Source organism: Capra hircus, chromosome 28 (assembly GCF_001704415.2).
Source record: "Capra hircus breed San Clemente chromosome 28, ASM170441v1, whole genome shotgun sequence".
Classification (NCBI taxonomy): Eukaryota; Metazoa; Chordata; class Mammalia; order Artiodactyla; family Bovidae; genus Capra; species Capra hircus.
The window spans coordinates 28814906-28837724 of record NC_030835.1 but is presented as its reverse complement, the minus strand read 5'-3'; the positions used below and the strand labels follow the sequence as shown (position 1 = coordinate 28837724).

At 40.0% G+C, this 22819-nt stretch overlaps 1 protein-coding gene across 3 annotated transcripts in view; it reads right to left on the bottom strand.

The window, feature by feature from the left end:
• Positions 1 to 22819, bottom strand: part of RHOBTB1 (Rho related BTB domain containing 1) — a 141989-nt gene that overhangs the window by 109171 nt on the left and 9999 nt on the right. For all 3 annotated transcript variants that reach the window (XM_018042282.1, XM_018042279.1, XM_018042280.1), the window contains exon 2: positions 17077 to 17179. The gene's annotated coding sequence lies outside the window, so the exon portion shown is untranslated. The remainder of the gene's footprint in view (positions 1 to 17076; positions 17180 to 22819) is intronic.

Below are 22819 nucleotides of genomic sequence, written 5' to 3'. Positions count from 1 at the left end.
GGGTGTTTCCTATGACCAGTGTGTTCTCTTGGAAAAAGTCTATTAGCCTTTGCCCTGCTTCATTCTGTACTCCAAGGCCAAATTTGCCTGTTACTCCAGTTATTTCTTGATTTCCTACTTTTGCATTCCAGTCCCCTATAATGAAAGGGCATCTTTTTTGGGTGTTAGTTCTAACAGGTCTTGTAAGTCTTCATAGAACCGTTCAACTTCAGCTTCTTCAGCATTACTGGTTTGGGCATAGACTTGGATTACCGTGATATAGAATGGTTTGCCTTGGAAACAAACAGAGATTATTCTGTTGTTTTTGAGATTGCATTCAAGTACTGCATTTTAGACTGTTTTGTTGATGATGATGGCTACTCCATTTCTTCTAAGGGATTCCTGCCCACAGTAGTAGATATAATGGTCATCTGAGTTAAATTCACCCATTCCAGGCCATTTTAGTTCTCTCTGTGGCACAATGGATAGCACATTGGACTTCTTGTCCGCCTGGGTGTGGTTATTCAAAGGTTGTGGTTTCGAGTCCCACCAGAGTCGAATTTTGACGTCTTCTCCTTCACTTCCTGTAGCTTATTTACGCTATTTTATTATTGGGAGATTAGGATTGACATATATACACTACCATGTGTAAAATAGATAGCTAGTGGGAAACTGCTGTAATGTACAGGAAGCTCAGCTCTGGTACTTAACGGAATGGTCTTACCATAATCATTGTTAGTCATAATCATGTAATAATAACAGTGGCATCTGAATCTAGAGTCAACCACGTCATCCATCTGATATTGGAAGAGGTCTGTTTTTAACTATTCATCGGTAGGAATTGTTTTCAAAGTTTTCTACTGGTTCAAAAATAGCTGCTTACAAAGTAACAAAAACTAATAACCTAATTGTTGTGCTTCCAAGTAGCATCATTGGCTTAGTGCATAAAACCACTAGTGGTGGATTAAATGGCAGGCTCAAGGACTACTTAATCTAACTGCTGCTAATCTTCACCAAACAGCCTTGTCAGATGTAATTTGCTCTGTGGCAACGCTGCTCAGAAGGTAGCCGTGGAAGTAAAATGTCCAGAGATGTTCACAAAGCTCTCTTGTTTAAACTGAAACCATTGCCGTGGTGTCAAGGATGATTTTTAGGTTTAGCCGAGCAGAGTTCATGAATCCTTTAACCATTTATAGGAATAAATGTTTCTCATGCAGAGAAACAAAGGGAAAAGTCAAGAAATAAATTGCATATCATTACATAGTATGTCTGCTAATTTTTCTTTTATGACTTTCTTTGGGTTTAATGATTCAGTATGGGCTGCCTTGAATATAAATGTAAGCAATTATTAAGGAAATTACTTCCAAGGAAACAGGCAGACTCTTTCTTCCATTAAAAGGTTTTCATCTGTTAAACACTCCCATGTTTCAGGGCAGATTAGATTTTAGTGTTCAGAGGAGATGAAGTGCCGGAAGCTAAGATGATCACAAAATCACAAGGCTGGGGGATCATCAAGAGGTCATTTAGCTCGTCTTCCTGTCTCCATTCAAAATAGCATCCAGGGAAGAAAATGATTCACTCTCTGCTATTTATTTATTGATATCTTTTGGCCACACCACACGGCATGTGGAATCTTAGTTCACTGACCAGGGATTGAACCTGTGCCCCCTGTAGAGGAAGCATGGCGTCTTAACCACTGGACCACCAGGAAATTCTCTGTTTACCATTTTTTTTTGAAGCTTAACCCTCTTTTTGAAATAGCTCTTTTTTGTTTCTTTTTGTTTTTTAATGAGTGTTTCATTTCTGAAGGAATTCTGAAAAAATGATTTGGGGGTTGAATCATAGAAACACTGGGGCTAAAATGAAGGAAGCACCCTTTGGGCCTTCTGTTCAAAAGAAATAGTCCTGGCAACTGAAATGCTGCTGTCAGTAACATGGAGGAGACTAATTTCTTAATAGAAATACTGGCCTAGAGGAAAGCTGGAGGCCTGGGAGAATGGGAAAAGAACGTAGATTCAAAGCAAGCATTACAGGGATGAAAAATCCAGACTGAGGAAGATGATCTAGGGTCACACTGCTTGTAGGGGACATTTTGGGAAAGAATTGAGTTAGATATTAGGGAGAATTTATTGGAAGCGAGGAGGTATGCTAAACACTGAAATGAATCCCTGGTTTAGTTATATTATTTCAGTCTTAAGTGATGATCTTTTTTTCTTTTTTTTAAGAGAAGGTTCTAATATTTGGACTAGTTTAAGCAAAGAGTTTATTGGGAGATGGAAAGATGATCTCACTAAATCACAATGATTTAATAAATGACATTTGATACCTATTATTTTTTAAGATGAAGAAATAATCTCCAAAATGACATTGAAATACAGCCATCCCTTGTTATGGCTAGGGGACCCCATAGATACTAAAATCCGACAGTACTCAAGTCCCTTATATAAAATGGTATAGTATATGCACGTCCTCTTGTATACTTTAAATTATCTCTGGATTACTTATAATACCTAATACAATGTAAATGCTATGTAAATAGTTGTAAAGACAATGTAAATGTTATGTTACTTAAGCAACATAGTTGCTGGCATGGCAAATTCAAGTTTAGTTTTCTGGAACTTTCTGGAATTTTTTTTCCTGAATATTTTCGATCTGCAATTGGTTGAATCTGAGGATGCACAGTCTGTGGATTCGGAACCTGCAGATACAGAGGGCTGACTGGAATAAACCTAATACCTAATATGCATGGTCAAAATCCAGAATATTTCATCTGTGCATCACTAAGCTTATAATTAGTTAGGAGTACTCTCCCTCCTACCAGCTCCAGCTAAATAGATTTAAGACCTTTTTCAGATTAGTTTTAGGTAAATAATATAAATGTGTGCTTGTAAACAATTAGATGTGATGTGGTCAATTAACACAATGAGATCATTGGAACTGGACTCATAACTAATTCTGTGCTGCTGCTAAGTCGCTTCAGTCGTGTCCGGCTCTGTGTGACCCCATATACAGCAGCCCACCAGGCTCCCCCGTCCCTGGGATTCTCCAGGCAAGAGTACTGGAGTGGGTTGCCATTTCCTTCTCCAGTGCATGAAAGTGAAAAGTGAAAGTGAATTCGCTCAGTTGTGTCCGACTCTTAGCGACCCCATGGAATGCAGCCCACCAGGCTCCTCCGCCCACCAGGCTCCTCCATCCACGGGACTCTCCAGGCAAAAGTACTGGAGTAGGGTGCCACTGCCTTCTCCGAACTAATTCTATAGGAAGGTCAAATAACGAGATATAAATAGACAATGGAAGACAGTTATGTAACTGCTAAAATAATTGTTGTTTCTCTTTGCTTTTCCAGTTCCCTGATAAGGAATGTTCAAGAAATTAAGTTCATTATGAACACATGTCTTTGTGTTAATAGTGTACATTTTATTTTTAAATTTTTATATTTGCAAATTATTTCATATACTTATAGAATATGCACATGTGTGTGCACATAAAACACAGATACCTTTTGTTTTTCTTTCTGCTTTGCCTTCCTGTTTTCTTTTTTCTATCCTAAGAAGACTGCTTTCTCCTCTGTATGCTCTCCTAGTATGCAAACCTTTCTCAACAAATCCTGCTCCCTAGAATTCATCACCACTGCACACACTGCTTTGAATTGATATTACTATTTATTGGGTTGGTCATAGTGTTCATTTTTAAATCAGAATCCAAAACATTATGTATATAGCTAAACAATCAGACAAGGTTTCTCCAAACATCCATAGAGATAAGAGTATCACTTCTTGGGTGAGATCTTGGGTTTAGAGTTGCTTAGAAGAAATAGCTAACAGGACCAGTGTTTATTCTCTGGCAGCCAGGGGACTTTTATTTGCTTCTTCTCTTCAGGGCCTGAGTTGCTAGTTATAGAAAGTAAGTGAAGAGGTTAGGTCAAAGTACATCTGTCAGACCTGAATTTTATTCTCACCTCTATTACTGGCTGGGTGAACCTGTGTAAGGAACTTTATTTCTCTGAGGACAGCGTTAGACTCACTGTCATCTACAAGCATGAGCTCTTTTCCCTCTAGGGTGGGGAAGGCATCGTGAAAGTATATATGGGAGTGGCTGTATTTTATACGCAAATATATGGGATGAGAAATGACTGTCTCCATCTAGCCTCATGTTCCAGAAATGGAACTTCTACCTCCGTATGTGCAACTGAGAATCATATGACTTCAAAATGTGCTCACTGACAATATTCACATGACTTTAAAAGCTGTTTACAGCAGAATGCCAACTTTACAATAAGAAGTGTATCTATCAAGCTGATAGTTACATTGACTGCTGTATTTTCTCCCCGTCGGCATAGATGGAGATGTTGTTCGGTAGTATCCAACTTGTAGAGACCCCATGGACCGCAGCACGCCAGGCTTCCCTGTCCTTCACTATCTCTTGCCATTTGCTGAAACTCATGTCCATTGAGTTGATGAGATGCAGAGACAAGTATATGTGAAGAAGAATTGTAACCAGTGAACTGGTTACCAAGTGAATCTTGGTTCAGAACCAGGGGAACGAGTTGGCAGGTGTAAATGACTGATTCAAAGCCATGGCATCCCAATGGATTCCTCTCTCTCTAGGCACACATTTGCCACATGCTCTAGAGACCCCTGCTCTTGGGCTGGGATCTTCTTACTCTGTTGGTGATGGAAAGGCACTGCCCATATTTGCTGCTTTGAATTTTCCTTTCTCTGTACGAACTTCTGATGGATAAGGAATGCTTCCTTGTAAGAATTTTTAGGTTCTTTGTAACATAAAGCTCAAGTTTTAGCTGAAATACTGTTTATTAGTTTGCGAGGAAATGCTAGGTAATAATTGTATAAATGCTGTGCTGACTTTATCTGGAAGCGAGATTAAGTTTCAGCAACTTCTCCAAATGTGGTTCTGAAATATCATGAATACTTGATAAGCTCTCTCTATGAAAAGGAATACAGTGTTTTCACTCAGCATCATTATTATTTTTCAGTTTTTCCCCATAAGAATCCTTCCTCGAAATGTTTCTTTTTGGCAGAAGCTAACAGAATTATATAAAAAGATGACAATCGATGAAAACAGAAATGCCATAATAATGGGTCCTGGGAATTACAGGACTGAGAGCCTGGAGATCAAGCCCAGTTTGACATTTACAATAAGGGGTGTGCCTTTATGCCTCATGTTCGGTGAGGGGTGGTGGAGAACGAGCAGGTGCATGGGAGTCTTATCTGGTTCTCGGCCGGCTTGGTCCTTTGTCACTCCAGAAAGTGATAGAAGTTCACTGTTCTCCTGTAAGGCCGTGTAAGGACATGCAGTTCTCAGAGGAAAATGATACGTTCAGTGTAGAAGCTGCAGTATGGGTCCAAAAAATGTTCATAGGAAGGACAAATGCTATCTAAAAAGTCTTGGACTGGGAAAAGCCCTGGGTTTTTAGATACTGGAACCACTGCAAGTGAAGGAAGCTATAATGGCATTTCATTTGGGTATTTAATTAGAGGGATTTTTAAAAGGGTGAAATTTGTATACTCTGTATATTACACTCATATTTTGAAATAATTTCCTTTAATTATATGTGTACTTTTCCATTTTTATAACAGAGTGAGATGGCTAAAATCTCCCAATTTCTTTCTGTCTTCATTATATGAAAATAATCCCCAGTATCCATTTAAAGGTCAAGTATATCTAAGTCAGAGTTACAAACCTGCACACTGAGGTGCTAATTCCTTTTATAACTGATCTCCAAGCAAGTAGCTTGGGGATAATATTTCAATGACATTCCTCTGTGATAATGCTCCTTGTTGTAAAAAAAAAATTCATTTTTAAAATTTCTATGCCTTGATTAAATAGATACTGTACAATACATCCCATAATGAATGACACAAATGAAAAAATATTACTCCATGATACATTGTGTTATTGGTAGATCTGATGAAATGGAGTTTATGTTTCAGTAAGTACATTTTTAATAAGAAAAGTTACTTTCATAAAATTCATATTATAGCACTTCCTGAATTTTTAGGTACTCTTTTCGTTTAAAGAATACAGTTTGATTTTCAAACAGACAGTTTCTGGATTCTGAAAGAGTTTAAATACCCAACACACACAATGTGTTTTAAATCATCTGCCTTTGACAGCTAACATGGCAGTATTTGGGCTTCTCTGATAGCTTAGTTGGTAAAGAATCCGTACCCTGGTTTGATTCCTGGGTTGGGAAGATCCACTGGAGAAGGGATAGGTTACGCACTCCAGTGTTCTTGTGGCTCAGCTGCTAAAGAATCTGCCTGCAATGCGGGAGACCTGGGTTCGACCCCTGGGTTGGGAAGATCCCTGGAGAAGGGAACGGCTACCTACTCTAGTATTCTGGCCTGGAGAGTTCTGTGGACTCTATTGTCCTTGGGGCTGCAAAGAGCTGGATTCCACTGAGCGACTTTCACTTTCATGGCAGTATTTAGACTTTGAAATTTTGCCAGCGAAATTATGGCAGTGACCTTCTGCAAGTAATTTTTTATCTTAGAATCCTTTGTTGGCTGAATAGAAGAGTCTTGGGGTCAATAAATGGAGGAGAATGATATACTATAAATTATCATGAAAAGAAAGCACATTTTTAGTTGATTAAAAAATGTTGACTTATAAAATCACTGAACCTTTTGGTCCTTTGACTAAGATGAGAGTGGTGAAATACTGGAGGGATCGGACTGAGTCAGGGCCTAGGATGCTTAAAACTTTTTTTTTTTTTTTATTACTGAGTATAATTGCTTTACAATGTTGTGTTACTTCCTGCTGTCCAATGAAGTGAATCTCCCCTATGGAAACATATATGCTCTCCCTCTTTGAGCCTCCCTCCTGCCCCCTCCATCCCATCCCTCTGGGTCATCACAGAGCACCCGACTGAGCTCCCTGTGTTACATGGCAGCTTGCATTAGCTATCTAGTTTACACATGGGTCACTCCTCCTCTCCCAGTTCATCCCACCCTCCCCTTCTGTTTTCTGTGTCTGCATCTCTGTTCTTGCCCTGTACCATTTTTCTAGATTCTGTATATATGTGTTAATATATGCGATTTTCTCTCACTGACTTACTTCACTCTGTATGATAGACTCTAGGTCCATCCACATTTATACAAATGACCTTTCTGAGAATCTTGGACTGCAAGTGCTGCACCCATTGAGAGAGGCAGTTTTGGGTATAGCACAGTAGAGCACGTTATGGATAAATAATGCAAACGACAGTGTTGCAGAAGATGTTTCCCTTTTTATTAAACCTTAACGTAAGGTTTAATTATGTTAGGTGTGATTAGCATCTTCTCCACATAGGCAGCCACAGCAACCATCTCACTGATGCAAAAATTGATAAAGAAAAGGAAGAAATGAAGGCAGAAAAATAAAGACGGCAAAAGGAAGAGAGCCGGCTAGAAACTCCACAGTCACAAGTTATGCTGTGGGCAGAAGTCACCGATCAGATTTGCCTGCTCCTCCAGACTCTTGCCAAATGTAGTTATAAGCCTTTAGGTTCTTTATTTTACAGTTAAGATTTGAAACTCTGAAAATCTCAATATAACTTTTCTGTGTCGTTGGACAAGAGCCACATGGTCATTTTATAGAAGGACCATTTCTCACCCACATGGACCAGGGCTGGGGGAAAGGAGGATGGTTGATTTAAATACCCTAACTCAGAATTTACTGTGGATTTAAAATCTCTGACTTAATGTTGCATTAACTGCCGGTGGCTGCTTTACTGCCTTTAAAACATGCATACATAATTGGATACTGTAATGCTTTGCGGGTAAAATAAATACCAACTCACACTAAAATAAATACTCTGCATGATGAAGTTCATGCAGACATAAATTAATCATTTACCAGTTAACCAATATGCACAGGAAAGAAATAGATCACTTATTAAAGGTTGCCTCATCTATAAAATGGGAAAAATAAAATGCTGATATATTTTACAGTGGTGCTGTGAGGGAAAATATATAAAATTATTGCTAAGCAGTTTATAAACCATAAAATGCAGTATGAACATTAAATTAATAATATTTGTACTAATTCAGATTCAATACCCTCTGCATTAAATATATCTCTTTGCCTATTGAAGCATACATATAACCAAGCTGAGGCTTTTTATTTTAATTTTTATCAGTGTCTTTGGAATTCTGCAGAGCATCACAGGAGTTACTGCTTATGTTAAAAACTCCTCAGCACCAACATTTCCAAGAAAAAATTCTTGGCTGTTCACATCCCCAACTCCATTTTTAAAGAGAACTTTAAAGTTCCCTCCCAAAGAGCCTGATGTCTTTCACGTGTATAGACATCGTAGTTATGAAGCAGATATGGGTGTGAATTTTTTGATCAGGTGGAAGTGATGAACATGCTCTGTGACTTGATTTATCCTAAATTATGAATCGAAATCGGGAAGCGATGTGAAGTTGGCGGGGAGGTGCATCACGTCTCTGCAGATTGCACTGAACTGATCTGAGCTAGAAATGTTCTGTGCTGGGACAGGAGCGCAGCCCAAACAGCAGGGTTTTGGGGATATCATGCTGCTCAAAACGTTACAGGCTTTAGAGATAAATCAAGCTCCTGTGTCTCAGCTTGAGTCCAGAAATGTTGTTCAAGGGCACAAGGGAGAACTATGCAGCAGAAAACATATTTCCCTTACTCTTCTCCCTCTTCTTGCTCTTCCTCTTTAATGGAGTCTTATTATTTAGAAGACCAACTTGGACCAAACACTGTAATCCACTCAGCACATTTTTAACATTGTCAGGTGTCCCTTTGACTCTCAATGATAAAACACATCAGGCATTTCTGCACTCACTTCCCTTTTATAGGGGCCGTTAATATAGAAATACCTCCCCATCTTGCACTATGAAATGACAAATGGCTGGCTGGAGAAATCTGAAATACTGCCAGCCCTTCCCTATGTATCATGTGTCACCAGCAATAATAAACAGTGACTAATCTTTGGTCATGAACCATATTTATGGCTTTCTTGTCATCAGGAGGTAGGTATTTTCTCAAATCAGGTTTAAGGCTCTATATTTACATTAGGAACACGTGTCCTAGAAAAAAATCTACCTAAGTCCAAAGGAAAATAACCCTCCCACTGTCTTTCCTTTAACTTTTTGTAGAACTTGGCATTTCCATTGTATCTCTTTTTTCCATCAGGATTCACCCAAGAGTGTTGTGATCAGGAATCGAATCTATTCCAGCCCATTTACCATTTGGGTGATAATGGTCTCCTTGTCTAATGGGAAAAGTAACAGGAAAAGGAATATGGCTAAAATGCATACCTCTCCCACTTGAAGTTTATCAGAGATCAAAAGGAAACACAGTGAAACTATTTCCTAAATCCCAATCTTGGTTCAGGGGATTGACATTTTCCTAAAGAAACAGAGCACCAGAAGAAAAAATGGGAGAGGCACATTAAGGCTTTGAAAGAAACAAAATAAGGCAATGGAACTAATATCAGCTGTCTGCTAGATACCAGCCCAAACCAACAAAAAACACTGCCCTCATGGAGCTTACATTCTAGTTGTGGGGGACAGACAAGAAATAAATGAGTAATAAATAAGTCAGTTATACAATTTATCAGATGATGGTGGTTATCATGCTGAGAAACATATCAGGAAAGGAAAATAGGGATTGTGGGAAGGGGTTGCATTTTACAAGGGGGATCAGTGAAGAGCGTGCTGAGGAGTCAGCATTTGAGGAAAGACTTGAGGGAGAGGAAAGAGCAGGTCATATGCGTTCCCTGGGAAGGACGTCCCAGATAGGACAGAGCATGTGCAAAGGCCCTGAGGCAGGAACATGCCTCCTGTGCTGGCAGAACTGTAGGGAAGCCAGAGCAATTGTGAAACAGAGAAGGACCCTTTAGTCCTTTCCCCCAGCCCCCATGTCCTCAGCCTGCTTCTTGTCCATGGAAAAGCTTTAGCCAAAGTGAAAAGTCAAAGTGTTAGTCATTCAGTCATGTCCAGCTCTTTGCAACACCTTGGACTGTAGCCTGCCAGGCTACATGGGATTCTCCAGGCAAGAATTCTGGACTGGGTAGTCATTCCCTTCTCCAAGGGATCTTCCTGACCCAGGGACTGAACTCAGGTCTCCTACATTGCAGGCAGATTCTCTACCACTGAGCCACCAGGGAAACCAAACATTAAGTTTAATTAGAGAAGTGAGAAAATGCATAAACAAAAGAAAAGCAGTCAAACAGGACAAAGCATTAATGGTTAGTAAGCAAAGTTACCTTTAGTTCCTTCTCAAGGGCTATAGATAATATTCTGAGCCCTATCCTGTGAGGTTGTGAGTTATACTAAAACCCCCACCAGGTGGAAGATGTTAACTACCTGATGACTAGACCATAGCCATGATGTAAGTTGCCACAATTCCTAAAACTGGCCTCAAGGAAATGGAAAGAAACTGACCCTGGAGCTGAATATTAACTGTACTTTTATAACAATCAACAAGATACTGCTAATCATCTCGACCACTGGTGACCATTTCAAGATGACTGTCAGAGCTGACTGTGCTGTTTCAGCATGAAGCCCCCTCCCTCTGCCTATGAAAGCTCTTGCCTGCTGGATATAGGTGGGAGAAGTGGGGAGGGAATTGGCCTTTGGACAGGAGTTCGCCTTCTCCTCTGGTTGCTGACATAAAAGAAAGCAAACTTCCCTCTCCATCAGCCTTGCCTCTTTAATGTAGATTGGGAGTTTGGGATTGACATGTACATCTGCTATGTTTAAAATAGATAACCAACAGGGACCTACTGTATATAGCACAGGGAACACTGCTCAATATTTTGTAATAACCTAAATGGAAAAAGAATCTGAAAAAGAATAGATACATGTATATGTGTAACTGATTCACTTTGTTGTATATCTGATACTAATACAACATCGTTAACTGTACTCCAATATAAAAGAAAAATTAAAACAAGAAAATACACTCTAGGGTGCAAAGGTGGAAGCAAGGAGATAAACTAATTAAAATGAAAAATTCAACTCTCCTTTCTGTGTAAGTTTAATGAATATGAACCAGAAATTAAGAGACAAGAGTTCAAAATTATATGCAAAGACGTTGAAGTTGTAACTACACAAAGTTAAAACTGCTTGGAAGAGAGAGTTCAATCAAGTAGTCGATTCATTTCCTCAGCACCAAATGTCACCAAAGTTTGAAAATATTTTAGAATAAGTTCATGAATAACCAGTGATTAAACAAATGTAAATTTTGGGAACATTGAATATCTATTGCTACTGTTGCTGCTGCTAAGTCGCTTCAGTCTTGTCTGACTCTGTGCGACCCCATAGACAGCAGCCCACCAGGCTCCCCCGTCCCTGGGATTCTCCAGGCAAGAACACTGGAGTGGGTTGCCATTTCCTTCTCCAATGCATGAAAATGAAAAGTGAAAGTGAAGTCGCTCAGTTGTGCCTGACTCTTTGCAACCCTATGGGCTGCAGCCTACCAGGCTCCTCTGTCCATGGGATTTTCTAGGCAAGAGTACTGGAGTGGGGTGCCATCGCCTTCTCCAATCTATTGCTAAGTAATAGATTAAAAAAAAACTCCCTCCTTAACATGGGGTCTGGGTTATGAAAATAAACAGATGCCTATTATGATGTTGGAATTGTCTCTTCAAGTACTTTTTGGTCCTGGAACCAAAAAAGACCACCCGAGAAACAAAAATCAAGACCTTTCATTTGGAACTTAAGGAAACTTGAAAAGTTAAGAGTGTAAATCAGCAAGAAAAATGAAGGGAGTCATAGTTTGAACTATTCGTGTTTTTGTTTTCAAATTTAAAACATGACTGATGGGAAGAAAAGAAATAGTTGACTCTTCAAGAAACGAAGTGGAGAAATAAAAATTCTGATAGAAGGTGAATTTAGCTTTGCAATCGTCCTTCCTGGCAGTGAGAATTATTAGGTTATGAAACAGAGCTCTCTCCATTTCTCCTGGGCGGTTTAGGTTTGGAACAAATTGGACCTGAAAGAGTGTCAAAATTCACAGTAGGAGTGCCTACTCAAAGCGCCATTTCTCTCTGAAGTAGGTTACTACATTCACCTAGGGAAATTTCTATTGAATTATAATTAGGTGGCTAATTAAAAAGTGGATTACCAACTATATTAAAATATGAGAGAAAAATGTGCCCATCATTCATTCTTTAATTTAGAAAATCCACTGCTTCCTTAAAAAATTCTCACTGGAAAATTCCATATATAATACCCATGTTTTCTTTTTTTCTTTTAAATCAAATTTATTGAGGCAAGTCTAGGATTTTGTTTGTTGAGGTAACAGAACTAATTTGAGCTTCCCCATTAATAAAAAACGTGCCTCTACATCTTAGTTATCATTCTTTAGAATGAGAACTGTTGGCCCTGAAAAATAGTGCAAGGTTCCTAGAAGAAATAATAATAATGAAAATAATAACTGCTACCATTTAGTCACTGCTAATATACATTAAATTCTAGATGTCTCGTTTAATTCTCAGTAACTCTATGTTACTGAGAGAAGTATAGTTGTCACCTAATATATCTATTATCCCGTTACAGTAATTTTATGCCTATTAAACAGATAAGGGAACTAAACTCAGTGAAGTTAGGCAAATTATTCAAAATCACACAGCTTAATGGTGTGAAATTCAAGCTCAGATCTTTTTGACCTAAGAAACTGAAAGTCGCTCAGTTCTGTCTGACTGTTTGCCACCCCATGGACTATACAGTCCATGGAATTCTCCAGGCTGGAATACTGGAGTGGGTAGCCTTTCCCTTCTCCAGGGCATCTTCCCAACCCAGGGATCGATCTCAGGTCTCCCACATTGCAGGTGGATTCTTTACCAGCTGAGCCACCAGGGAAGCCCAAGAATACTGGAGTGGGTAACCTATCCCTTCTCCAGCGGATCTGCCCGACCCAGGAATCAAACCAGGATCTCCTGCATTGCAGGGGATTCTTTACCAAAACAATCTTGTGTTAAGCAAGAATTTTGCCTTCCTTAAAATATTTTAACATTAAGCTAAAACGATATGGTTGCAGTCAACTGATTTTGAAACTGATACTGTTCACGTATCATATAAGCAGTTAATCAGGATCATTTATTAATGAGAAGACCATATTTCCTAGCCATTTGTCCAGACATCAGTTTATTTTATAAAGTAAATGATTGTCAGGAGACTCTTCAGCTATTACTAACAGCAAAAGTTAAAAAGAAAAAGTCACCTATTACTATAGGTTATTATTTGTCTTTCCTAGTTTCTTCTAATTTCTAAGAAAGTAAAAACTAAATGATAGCCCTTGAACTTTGGTATGATACAATTTATGAGCCTGCTACCTTAGTCACATATTAAGTGGGTCAGTCTATTTCTAAAAACACTTAAAAATTGGCCACCCCAAGTAGATGACTTAGCAGACAGGCACAACTGACTGCTGGGATGGGCTTCCTGAATCGCTTACTCAGTCCCCACACCAGGCAGGTGACTTGGAGTTCTTTCTCAAGTAATGACAGCCATAACATTGTAACTATGCTAATTTTTATTGGAGAGCCTGTTGTATGTCAGACACTGTGCTCATTGCATATATTACTTCACTTTGCTTCAGGATTTCTCAGTTGTGGTTCCACCTTTTGGGCTGGATGAGTTTTTCTTTGTGGTGGGGGCGGGGGCCGGTTGTGGGGGGTTCCTGTGCATCCTGGGAAGATCTGAAACATCCTTGGCCTTTACTCCCCAGATGTCAGCACACACACCTCCTCCAGTTGTGATAGCTGAGGCCATCTCCAGATATTGCTAAATGTCTCCTGAAGGGCAGAATCACCCCTAGTTGAGAGAGAGCCTCTCTGTTTTACTCCCTCAACAGTTTGAGAGAGATCAGTACTATTAGATTAGTAATATCGTTGATGAGGAAACTGTGACTATAAGAGGTTTAAGGCTCGCAGTTAGTAAATTACAGAGCACACAGATCACCTATCTCTTGAATGCTATTTTTCTACGGTTGAAACTCATAAGTGAAGATCTGCCATCTTTCCCACCCTCTTTTTTATTTATTTATTTGACTGTACCAGATCTTAGTTGCAGCATGTGAAATCTAGTTCCCTGATCAGGGATTGAACCTGCACCTCCTGAATTGAGAGTGTGACATCTTACCCACTGGGCCACGAGGGAAGTCCCTTTCCCACCCTCTTCACGCCTGTATTTCACTGTGGAGTGGAGCAGTGGGAAAGAAGAGATGGTGCATGTGCACAGAATTTCTATTGTACAGATTAATTCCACTTTAATTGGAATTTTGAAAACTAATGAAAAAAATTACAAGTGTTATATGATCCATTCTCAGGGTTTTTGAATCGATCTGATTTAATTCTTCCCAATTAGCATGCCATTATGGAGGAGTATTATGTTGAGAATCAATATTACACTAAACACTAATATTTTATTCAGTATTAAAAATTTATACAAATGGTAATACAAGTGCTTTATTCCTACTTTCTCTAAATGAGAAGAAATGCTTCCTTAGGGCAATTCCAGGTACAAAGAAAATGTTATCTTCTGAGAAGACTATTGGTATTACATTTGACATAAATCATTGCTTACATGAATCAGTAAGATTTAATTGAATGAAATTTATTTTACTGTAAAGTGTACATATTTTTCAGGATGTCAGATTGTTTTCCTTTTTATACCTATAGTGTAATCCCATGTTAAGATGACAATGAAATGACATTATCGTGCAGTACTGCTAATCCGGACAAAATACAACTGTCACATTATGATTGTAGGATATAATTTTTTTCTTCTTCTTTTTTTCTATTACTACCCTTTTTTGAGTTAGATACAGTCTTAGACTAGAATTTGAATCTACATCCAGATTCTGCATCTTATATCTTCTTTGCAAAGAGGAATTAATAAGCCTAATAGATAAACAGGATACTAGATAAACATCTAATAAATAGCCACCTAGAAAGAGGTCAGTTAGGTGTGGTTTAAAACAGATAGTTCAAATTGCTTTCCAAATTGGGTCCCTTTGTACCTCTCCCAGCATCTGGCCTTGCCGTGGTCTCTGGTTTTAGACCCTGGGTCCCCTGCGTGCATCCTCCCGTTCTCCCTTGCCCCTCCCTTCACCTTGCCTGTCTGTCTGTTGCTTCTCCCCCCACAACTTCAATAGCTTCTTCAAACTTCCAAACTAGGGTAGCACCATGAGATTACCATAGTTTTGATCTCATGAAGGCATTTATGATTTTTTAAATAACTTACATACTTAAATTCCCAACTTCTCATATATTTTAAAACCATAAGGAAACTATGCCTTTTAAAACATACCTAACTTTGTGAATTACTATACTTTGTTCTTCAGTATTAGAAAAGTTTTGCTCCATATTTTAGTAATCTCCCAGTTGGGTTGGCAAGATCAGTATGTTAATATGCACATACTTTGAAAAAGCTAGTCTTCAGGAAAAGGATGCTTATAATTCCAAAGGCATATTAGAAGTTAAAAACTGCCATGCAAAATCTAAGCAGGAAAAAGAAACACTGATTAAATAAAGCTAACTGAAAAATTAGAAATTGAAGGTATGTTCAGCATGGCAATCACAGTTACAAACAGGAAGATTTAAACTAACAAAACATTTAATTGGTTGACTTTTCTAAAATATTGATTGGATTTCATTAATAAGCATTTTATGCATATGGCTATTCTAAAAGTTTCTTTGAAAATGAAAGACTTATGCCTTAATGAGACATATTATCACATGAACATATTTGAATCTGGCTTATGAAAAATAGGACTTTAGAATTTAAAATGTGTGCCTAAAATGCAAATATATTTAATTAACTGAAAACCCATAAGACAGGACTTCTTCAAATAAGCAATTACTTCAGGGACTAATCGTGTAAATAGGATCCTGATTCATTAGCACAAATACCCATATGAGAGAAGGATAAGCAAATTTTATTCTTTAGGTTATTTATGCACATGTGGTAATATCTCATTAATTTAAGAATTCAATAAATTTAAAATCTTTTGATAATTTGCTTATGAGCTGGGCTGATGTTTACCTTTTTTTGCAAACATTTTATTTATAGGTAGATAACATATGGTGTTTTAAACATTTATTTTCAATCTTACGTACACTTTTTAGACAGAATAAGCTATTTTCAATGAACCTCAGGCACTTTACAAGCTCCTACATACACCCAATCTATATGCTAATAACAAAATTTTCATATGATTCATTGTAAGAGGTCTCCTTACAATGGAGAGAGCTCCTTAAGGATTTCTGTTTTATAATGTTTTGTTGAAGTTACTATATGTAGTTTAAAGTAATAAAAACCACATTTGTTTAAAGTTATCTGTAATTCAGCCTTCCCACACATTCAAATATGCCCATCTCCCTAATTCATTAGAAAAAATGAAAATTTGCAATATTCACAGCTACACATCCAGAGAGATTTTTCCTTTTAAATATGCAGTAGGACACATACAGAAAAAATACAATGACGTGTGAAAATAAATGATTTTGTGAGTGTGGACAAAGGAGAGTGAAGTGTCTCAAATCAATTTCAGTCCTGTAGGCACAATACACTGGTGAAAACTCAGTAAAATAGCCCTTTCCTCAAAAGGTGATGTCACTCACTTGGGATGACTGAGTTCTAATCACTTGCTTGCAAAGTGATAATAAGTTTTTCCAATTAAAGACAGTCAGTTCCTAGGCCAAAGGGGTGGATGCTCCAAACGAGGACATCTGGGATGAAGAGAAATGCCACAGCACAGATCTGGCATTTCTAAATCTCGCTTGTTTGTGGCCATGACTTTTCACCATCCACATGTCAGTTTTCCGCACAAGATGCTAAAGAATCTTAAAACTGTTTATAAAGCGAGTAGAAGAACTCTTTTATTTTAGTGACCAAAACTCATACATAGAACAAAATGACTCAAAATTCTAAACCTGATAATATATATTTCACACTGACACAAACCACGACTGAACGAATAAACTGAACATTCTCTTTTCTATGAAACACACCGACGGCAAATCTAGATATCAGAAGTCATGCCATCTTCACGCAAGAAGTAGTTCCATTTGTTTTTAACATTGTGAGAAGATTATCCATATTAGTAGGTACTTACCATACAAAGGGGAAAAACAAGCTCCAATTCCATTTTCATGACTTAATCGAGAATACTTGCTGAAAGAGGACTCTTATCGTGTGTTTCTGGATAGTTACACAACCTGGGTAGGAGATACAAGCACAGAATGTTTCATCATCAAGGAGAAAACTTCTCAAGAAATACTAGTTTGTTATATTAGTGATTTCTCATCTGAATGAGCGCTATCCCAGCCAACTGTATGCTATTTACAAATCAATCAGGTGCCCTCGAGAGTTTGAGCAAGAGAGGCTGGAATGACTACCACCATTAGGGAAAGAAGACCGGGGTGGGGGGGCGTGGGGGGGGGCTGCATCCCACTGGGTATTTGCATGAAGTGAAGGTCCTTCACTTCACTTGGGCTCAGTTCCTCATCTGCCTTGTAGGGTACTAATGCCAGCTATTTGAGGAACTGCTCTCACAAGCAAACAAGACAATGTATAGAAAGATGTTTAGTCAACAGTAAAACTGTTTCGTTTATTTATCCTCTGACTCTGTTGTAAGGATCTGAGGTGGCTTCCAAAAAGAAAAATATGAATAAAAATAAGGAAACAGGGACTTTCCTGGAGGTCCAATGTTTAAGACTCAGTAGATTCAATCCCTGGTGGGGGACTTAAGATCCCACACGCCTTGAAGTGTGGCCAAAAAAAAAAAAAAAAAAAGGTTGAGAGTAAAAAAGGAAGATGCATACATGCTACCTACATTGGCTAGCACTTGACTGAAGGTATAGTTTAGACTTAAGTTTCTTGGTAATTTAGGGAATAGGAAGACACAGTTTCTTCTTAATTTTCTATTAGAGAGGAAACGATACATTACTTCCCCTAAAGAAGCCAAGTATTTTATCCTCTTGATATGAAATTCATCGAAAATTTAAAGCATGTAAAACAGGATACAGGGGCATTGAGAAAAAATGGATCATTCTGTTTAACAGGAATAGGGCTGACGACTATGAAAACTGAAGGGCAAAGGAGTACTTCTTTTTTTTGTTTGTGCTGGGTCTTTGTTGCGGCGTCAGGCTTCCCTAGTTGTGGCACATGGATCTTAGTTCCTTGACTGGGGATCAAACCTGATCCCCTGTGCTGGAAGGCATATTCTTTAACAATGGACCACCAGGAAGCTCTGAAACAGGGTACTTTTGCTTGGAGGTAGTGCATGCCAAGTTGCTTCAGTCGTGTCCCACTCTTTGTGACCCTGTGGACTATAGCCCACTAGGCTCCTCTGTCCATGGGATTCTCCAGGCAAGAGTACTGGAGTGAGTTGCCATTTCTTCCTCCAGGGGATCTTCCCGACCCAGGGATCGAACCCACATCTCTTAACGTCTCCGGTAGTGGCAAGCAGGTGCTTTACCACTAGTGCCATCTATTACTGCTATGAAAATTGTCTTACTCCTAGAGACACACCTGATGCTTGAATTAGGGAAATCCTAACTATAAGCACAATTCACTCCCAACTAACAAGTCATCCGAATCTCTTCCCTTGCCCTGCCTTCCTAACAAACACATAGGCGCTCCTGAGCTGAAGTCACGTTCGCAGCAGTGAGGAGAAATTTCTGAAGGAAGTCACTGATGGCTTGCGACCCTAGTCCAGTCAGTGTTCATTAATATAAATAGGGGGTAAAGCTGCAAAGATAATGAGCCCAAATGTGATATAGTACTGACTGCCACACAGCCCTTTTTGTGGGGCCATTTCAAAAGGGAAAGGATGAGAAGGGGAAAGGCATATGATCTTATGATCATTCTGTCAGTGAAACACATCCCAGCACGAGGCTCTTCCTTGGAATCCACATGTTTTCCTGACTTCCTTGAAATCTCACTTAAAAACATTTTTTTTCTTTGAATCTCTGTGCAAGTAATAGCTGGTCTTTCTGCTGTACCACTTGGAACATACTACATAAGAGTTCATATGCACTGAAATGTTTGTAGATTTTCCACCTTCTCTGCTGTCAGGAAGCCCAGCTCCAATTAAAATATATGTACTATTAAAAAAATTATTTTCTTGGCTCCGATGCATGGCATGTGGGATCTTAGTTCCCTGACCTGGGACTGAACCCATGCCCCTTGCATTGGAAGCATGGGGCCTTAACCACTGAACCACCAGAGAAGTCCCAGTCTCGAAGGAAACTCCTCTCAATTTTCTTCTTCTGGCTCCTCTGCTTCCTCCCCTTAAGCATGGGCCTTCCTTCAGATTCTCTACTTGGCAGCAATTTCATTCACACCCACAGCTTAAGTTGTCCTTTTTGATGCTTCTCCAGGCTGGATCCTCCTCCCCAACCTCTCCTGAATTTGCTTTTTTTTTTCCTGCCTAGCATCAATGGTACTGTCACCCTCTGTGGCTTGAACACTTGGAGTCATCCTCAGTCTTCTCCTCCATCACTGCACCTTCTTACAGAACACACCACCTGACTGTGGCCACTTGGCACACGAACGTCATTTCCCTTTTACATGTCAAAGGCCACTGTGATCAATAATACATCTAGCCTCCATCATCTCCCTTCCAGGTAGTGGCCTCTTTTCTCATGTACCCCTACTTCCAGTCACCATCATTTCCCAGGTTTCAGGGTGGATCCTGGTTTTCTTCGTAAGTCCTCATGCTTCCCCACTTGCTTGAAAGCGTCCAATATTTCTTTAGTCCCTAGTAGATCAACTCTAAAACTTCTCAGCAGAGAAGTTTCCAATAGCTGAGATCTGTACATTGACCACATTTAACATAACCTTTCCAGTCCTACTAAACCATTTCCCTCTCTGTAGCCCTCTCCCCGAAAGCTGTTTTCCTGCTTCCATAACTTTGTTACTAGCTTTCTGCTTCTGAAATGTTCATCTCTTAACACCCAGTTCAGACACTACCTCTTTCAGGCATTGTCCTGAATTCTTGAGTAGAACCGACTGTACCCTCCTCTACAAACCCAAAGATCCTTAAATGTACTCTCACTACAAGATTCATATTTATAATACTCTGGCTTTATTTTCAATAGCTATGAATACAGCCGTGCAAAGAGCTCTCAGAAAGTTTATAATCTAGCTAGGGAAACCCTGCTTTATTCACATTCCTAACTTCCACGGTGTAGTATCTCATGCTTGAATATTGTGAATGCTATATAAATAATAGGTGATTAGATGGTTTTTAAACGTCAGATAGCACCATGGAATGCTCTGAACACAGGGGTAAGACACCATTTTAGAAACTATTTTCTGAGTAAGCAACAGTAGCAAGACTGTCCAAATTTTGAAGACAAAAGCAATGAAAGAGGACCAAGGAAAAGCCCCAATATAGGTAGAAGTGTTACTTTTCTCTCTCCATTATTTTTTAACAAATTTGTGTGATCAGTTTATAAAAATCAAGTAAGTGTTTATACCTGAGGAAAAACGTTGCATTTTAAAAAATCAGATCACAGAATAGTCCTTAGGCATTTGAGATTATTACACAGAATATATCTTATGGCAAATTACCCACTAGGGATCGAAAATGTCTTTCCAGTCAGTGCCTGTCCCCCTGCTTCATACACATACACATACACATATAGTTACTGTTTGTCGGGTGCATGAGTGCTGAGTCACCCACTGCTCTCTCGGCAGCTGCCCTCCAATAGCTCTATTCCCCTTTACAGCCAAACCACTGTAAATAATTACCATGCTCTTCTTTCCTTGCTTCCTGTCTGGTCTGGAGCTCACACCACCTGAGTCTCACCTCTGCCTTATTTCAGTGCTCACTGCGCTGGGGCCCTGCCTGCACTCCGCTCCCTTAGGGTGGGCTCACAAGAGTGAGCTGTCGAGGGACAGGGAGGGAAGTCGAGGCTGCGTTCATGCCACAGGAGCTGCTGAGAACGTTCTCTGTAACGTCTCTGCCCACGGCCTCTCCCTTCCCCCAGCAATGTCTGCAATGGGTGAGGCCAGGCAACGCTGCTTCGTGAACATTCGGTTTATTTATGCCACTCACAAGAGCACCATCGAGTGGGTGAACACGCAGCTCATAAAGTCCTCTAGCTGCAGGTTTGCATTTTCTCTCCAAATCAGACCCCAGAACCTTGGACTGTTCGGTGTATAAATTCCACCGAGCTACACTGTCTCTAGAGGTCACCAGCGTGTCAAAATGACTTTCCTGTCTACCATGCCCGCTCCCTGAATGTCTTCTTAAGATAGATGTAAACTAGGAACACGTGAAAGAGTCTCTGACAGGCTTGACTGCGGTCAGAACTGGTTACAGCTCTGTTACCCAGACATATCATTTAGGAATTTCTGTGTGCGTCCATGCTCAGCCACTCAGGCACGTCCAGCTCTTTGTGACCCCATGGACTGTAACCTGCCAGGCTCCTCTGTCCCTGGAATTTCCCAGGCAGGAATACTGGAGTGGGTTGCCATTCCCTTCTCCAAGGGATCTTCCCAACCCAGGGACTGAACCCACGTCTTGGGTGTCTCCTGCATTGGCAGGTGGATTCTTTACCACTGAGCCATTTCTCTTTAATTCAAAACAAATGTCTCTTCTCAGTCTTCCACAGTCAAGGCAACTGACTACCCCCACCGTCTCAACATGGAATCCTTGCTCCCTTGCCCCCATGACCCAGCAGTCTCCTGGGTTTCCTGCTCTTTCTTCTTCTGCTGTTCCTTTCACCCTTACGCTCGTCCTTCACTTGGTGGCCATGATGGATTTGCATTCCTCCAGGCTTTGGTCCTACATTCTCTGCCATCGCTGACTGTATAACCTTTCTCTGCACGTCATCTCCGTCTGTGGATCCTATTGGTCATATCCAGACCTGTGAATGTGGAGATGCGTCACAAGTCTCCATCTCTGGTTGGGACTCCAGAGCTCTCTGACAAGCTTCACACCCATAACCAAATGTCTGCTTGCTCTGCCCTGTGTCAACTCCAAGACGTCTCCCACTCCGCATGTCCAGCACTGAATTTAGCGTCAGTCTTCACAGACTTGTTCCTCTGCCAGTGTTCCCGGACACTTTCTCGGGGGCTCCGCAGAAGACGACCTGTCAGTTTTACCTTCTGTATATCCTTAGAATCCATTGACAGCTTAGAATTCATCTTTCCTCCCCTAGGCCAAGTTACCAGTACCTCTCTGTTCCAAAAGTTCAGCTGCGTAACTTAGGCCCCTTGCCAACCAGGACTCTTCATTGTAGCCAGAAACACTTTTTTGAAACATAAAATTGATGATGTGACTATAATCGTCTCCCTCAAAAAGCTCCCCAAACCCACCTTCTTATTGGTTTTAGGATAAAGGAATATGCCCCGCTATGGCGAAAAAGCCTTTCATGGTGCTAACCTCTGAGTGCATCATCTGCAGACTCCAGCTGTTGACCGTGTCCTGCGGCCGCTCGCCTTTCCTTGTCTCTCATGCTGCCCCTGCTTGTTCTGCTTTCCGTAAGTTATGACTTTCCCATACGTCATGCTTTCTGCCAGTACTCTGTCTAGTTGACTCTTGTACAGCATGTAGATCTCATTTCCTAGGGTCATGTGTCTCTCTTCAGTATCATTTAGAACAGTTGCATTTTCATAACTATTGTGTCATTCTCTTTTTTTTAATTATATTTTTATTTATTTGGCTGCAACAGGTCTTAGTTGCAGCATGCAAGATCTGTTAGGGGCAGCGTGTGATCTCTGAGCTGTGGCATGTGAATCCAGTTCCCTGACCAGGGACAGAACCAGTCCCCCTGCACTGGGAGCGCAGAGGCTTAGCCACTGGGCCACCAGGAAAGTCCTATATTTGTGTTATTCTTTTACCC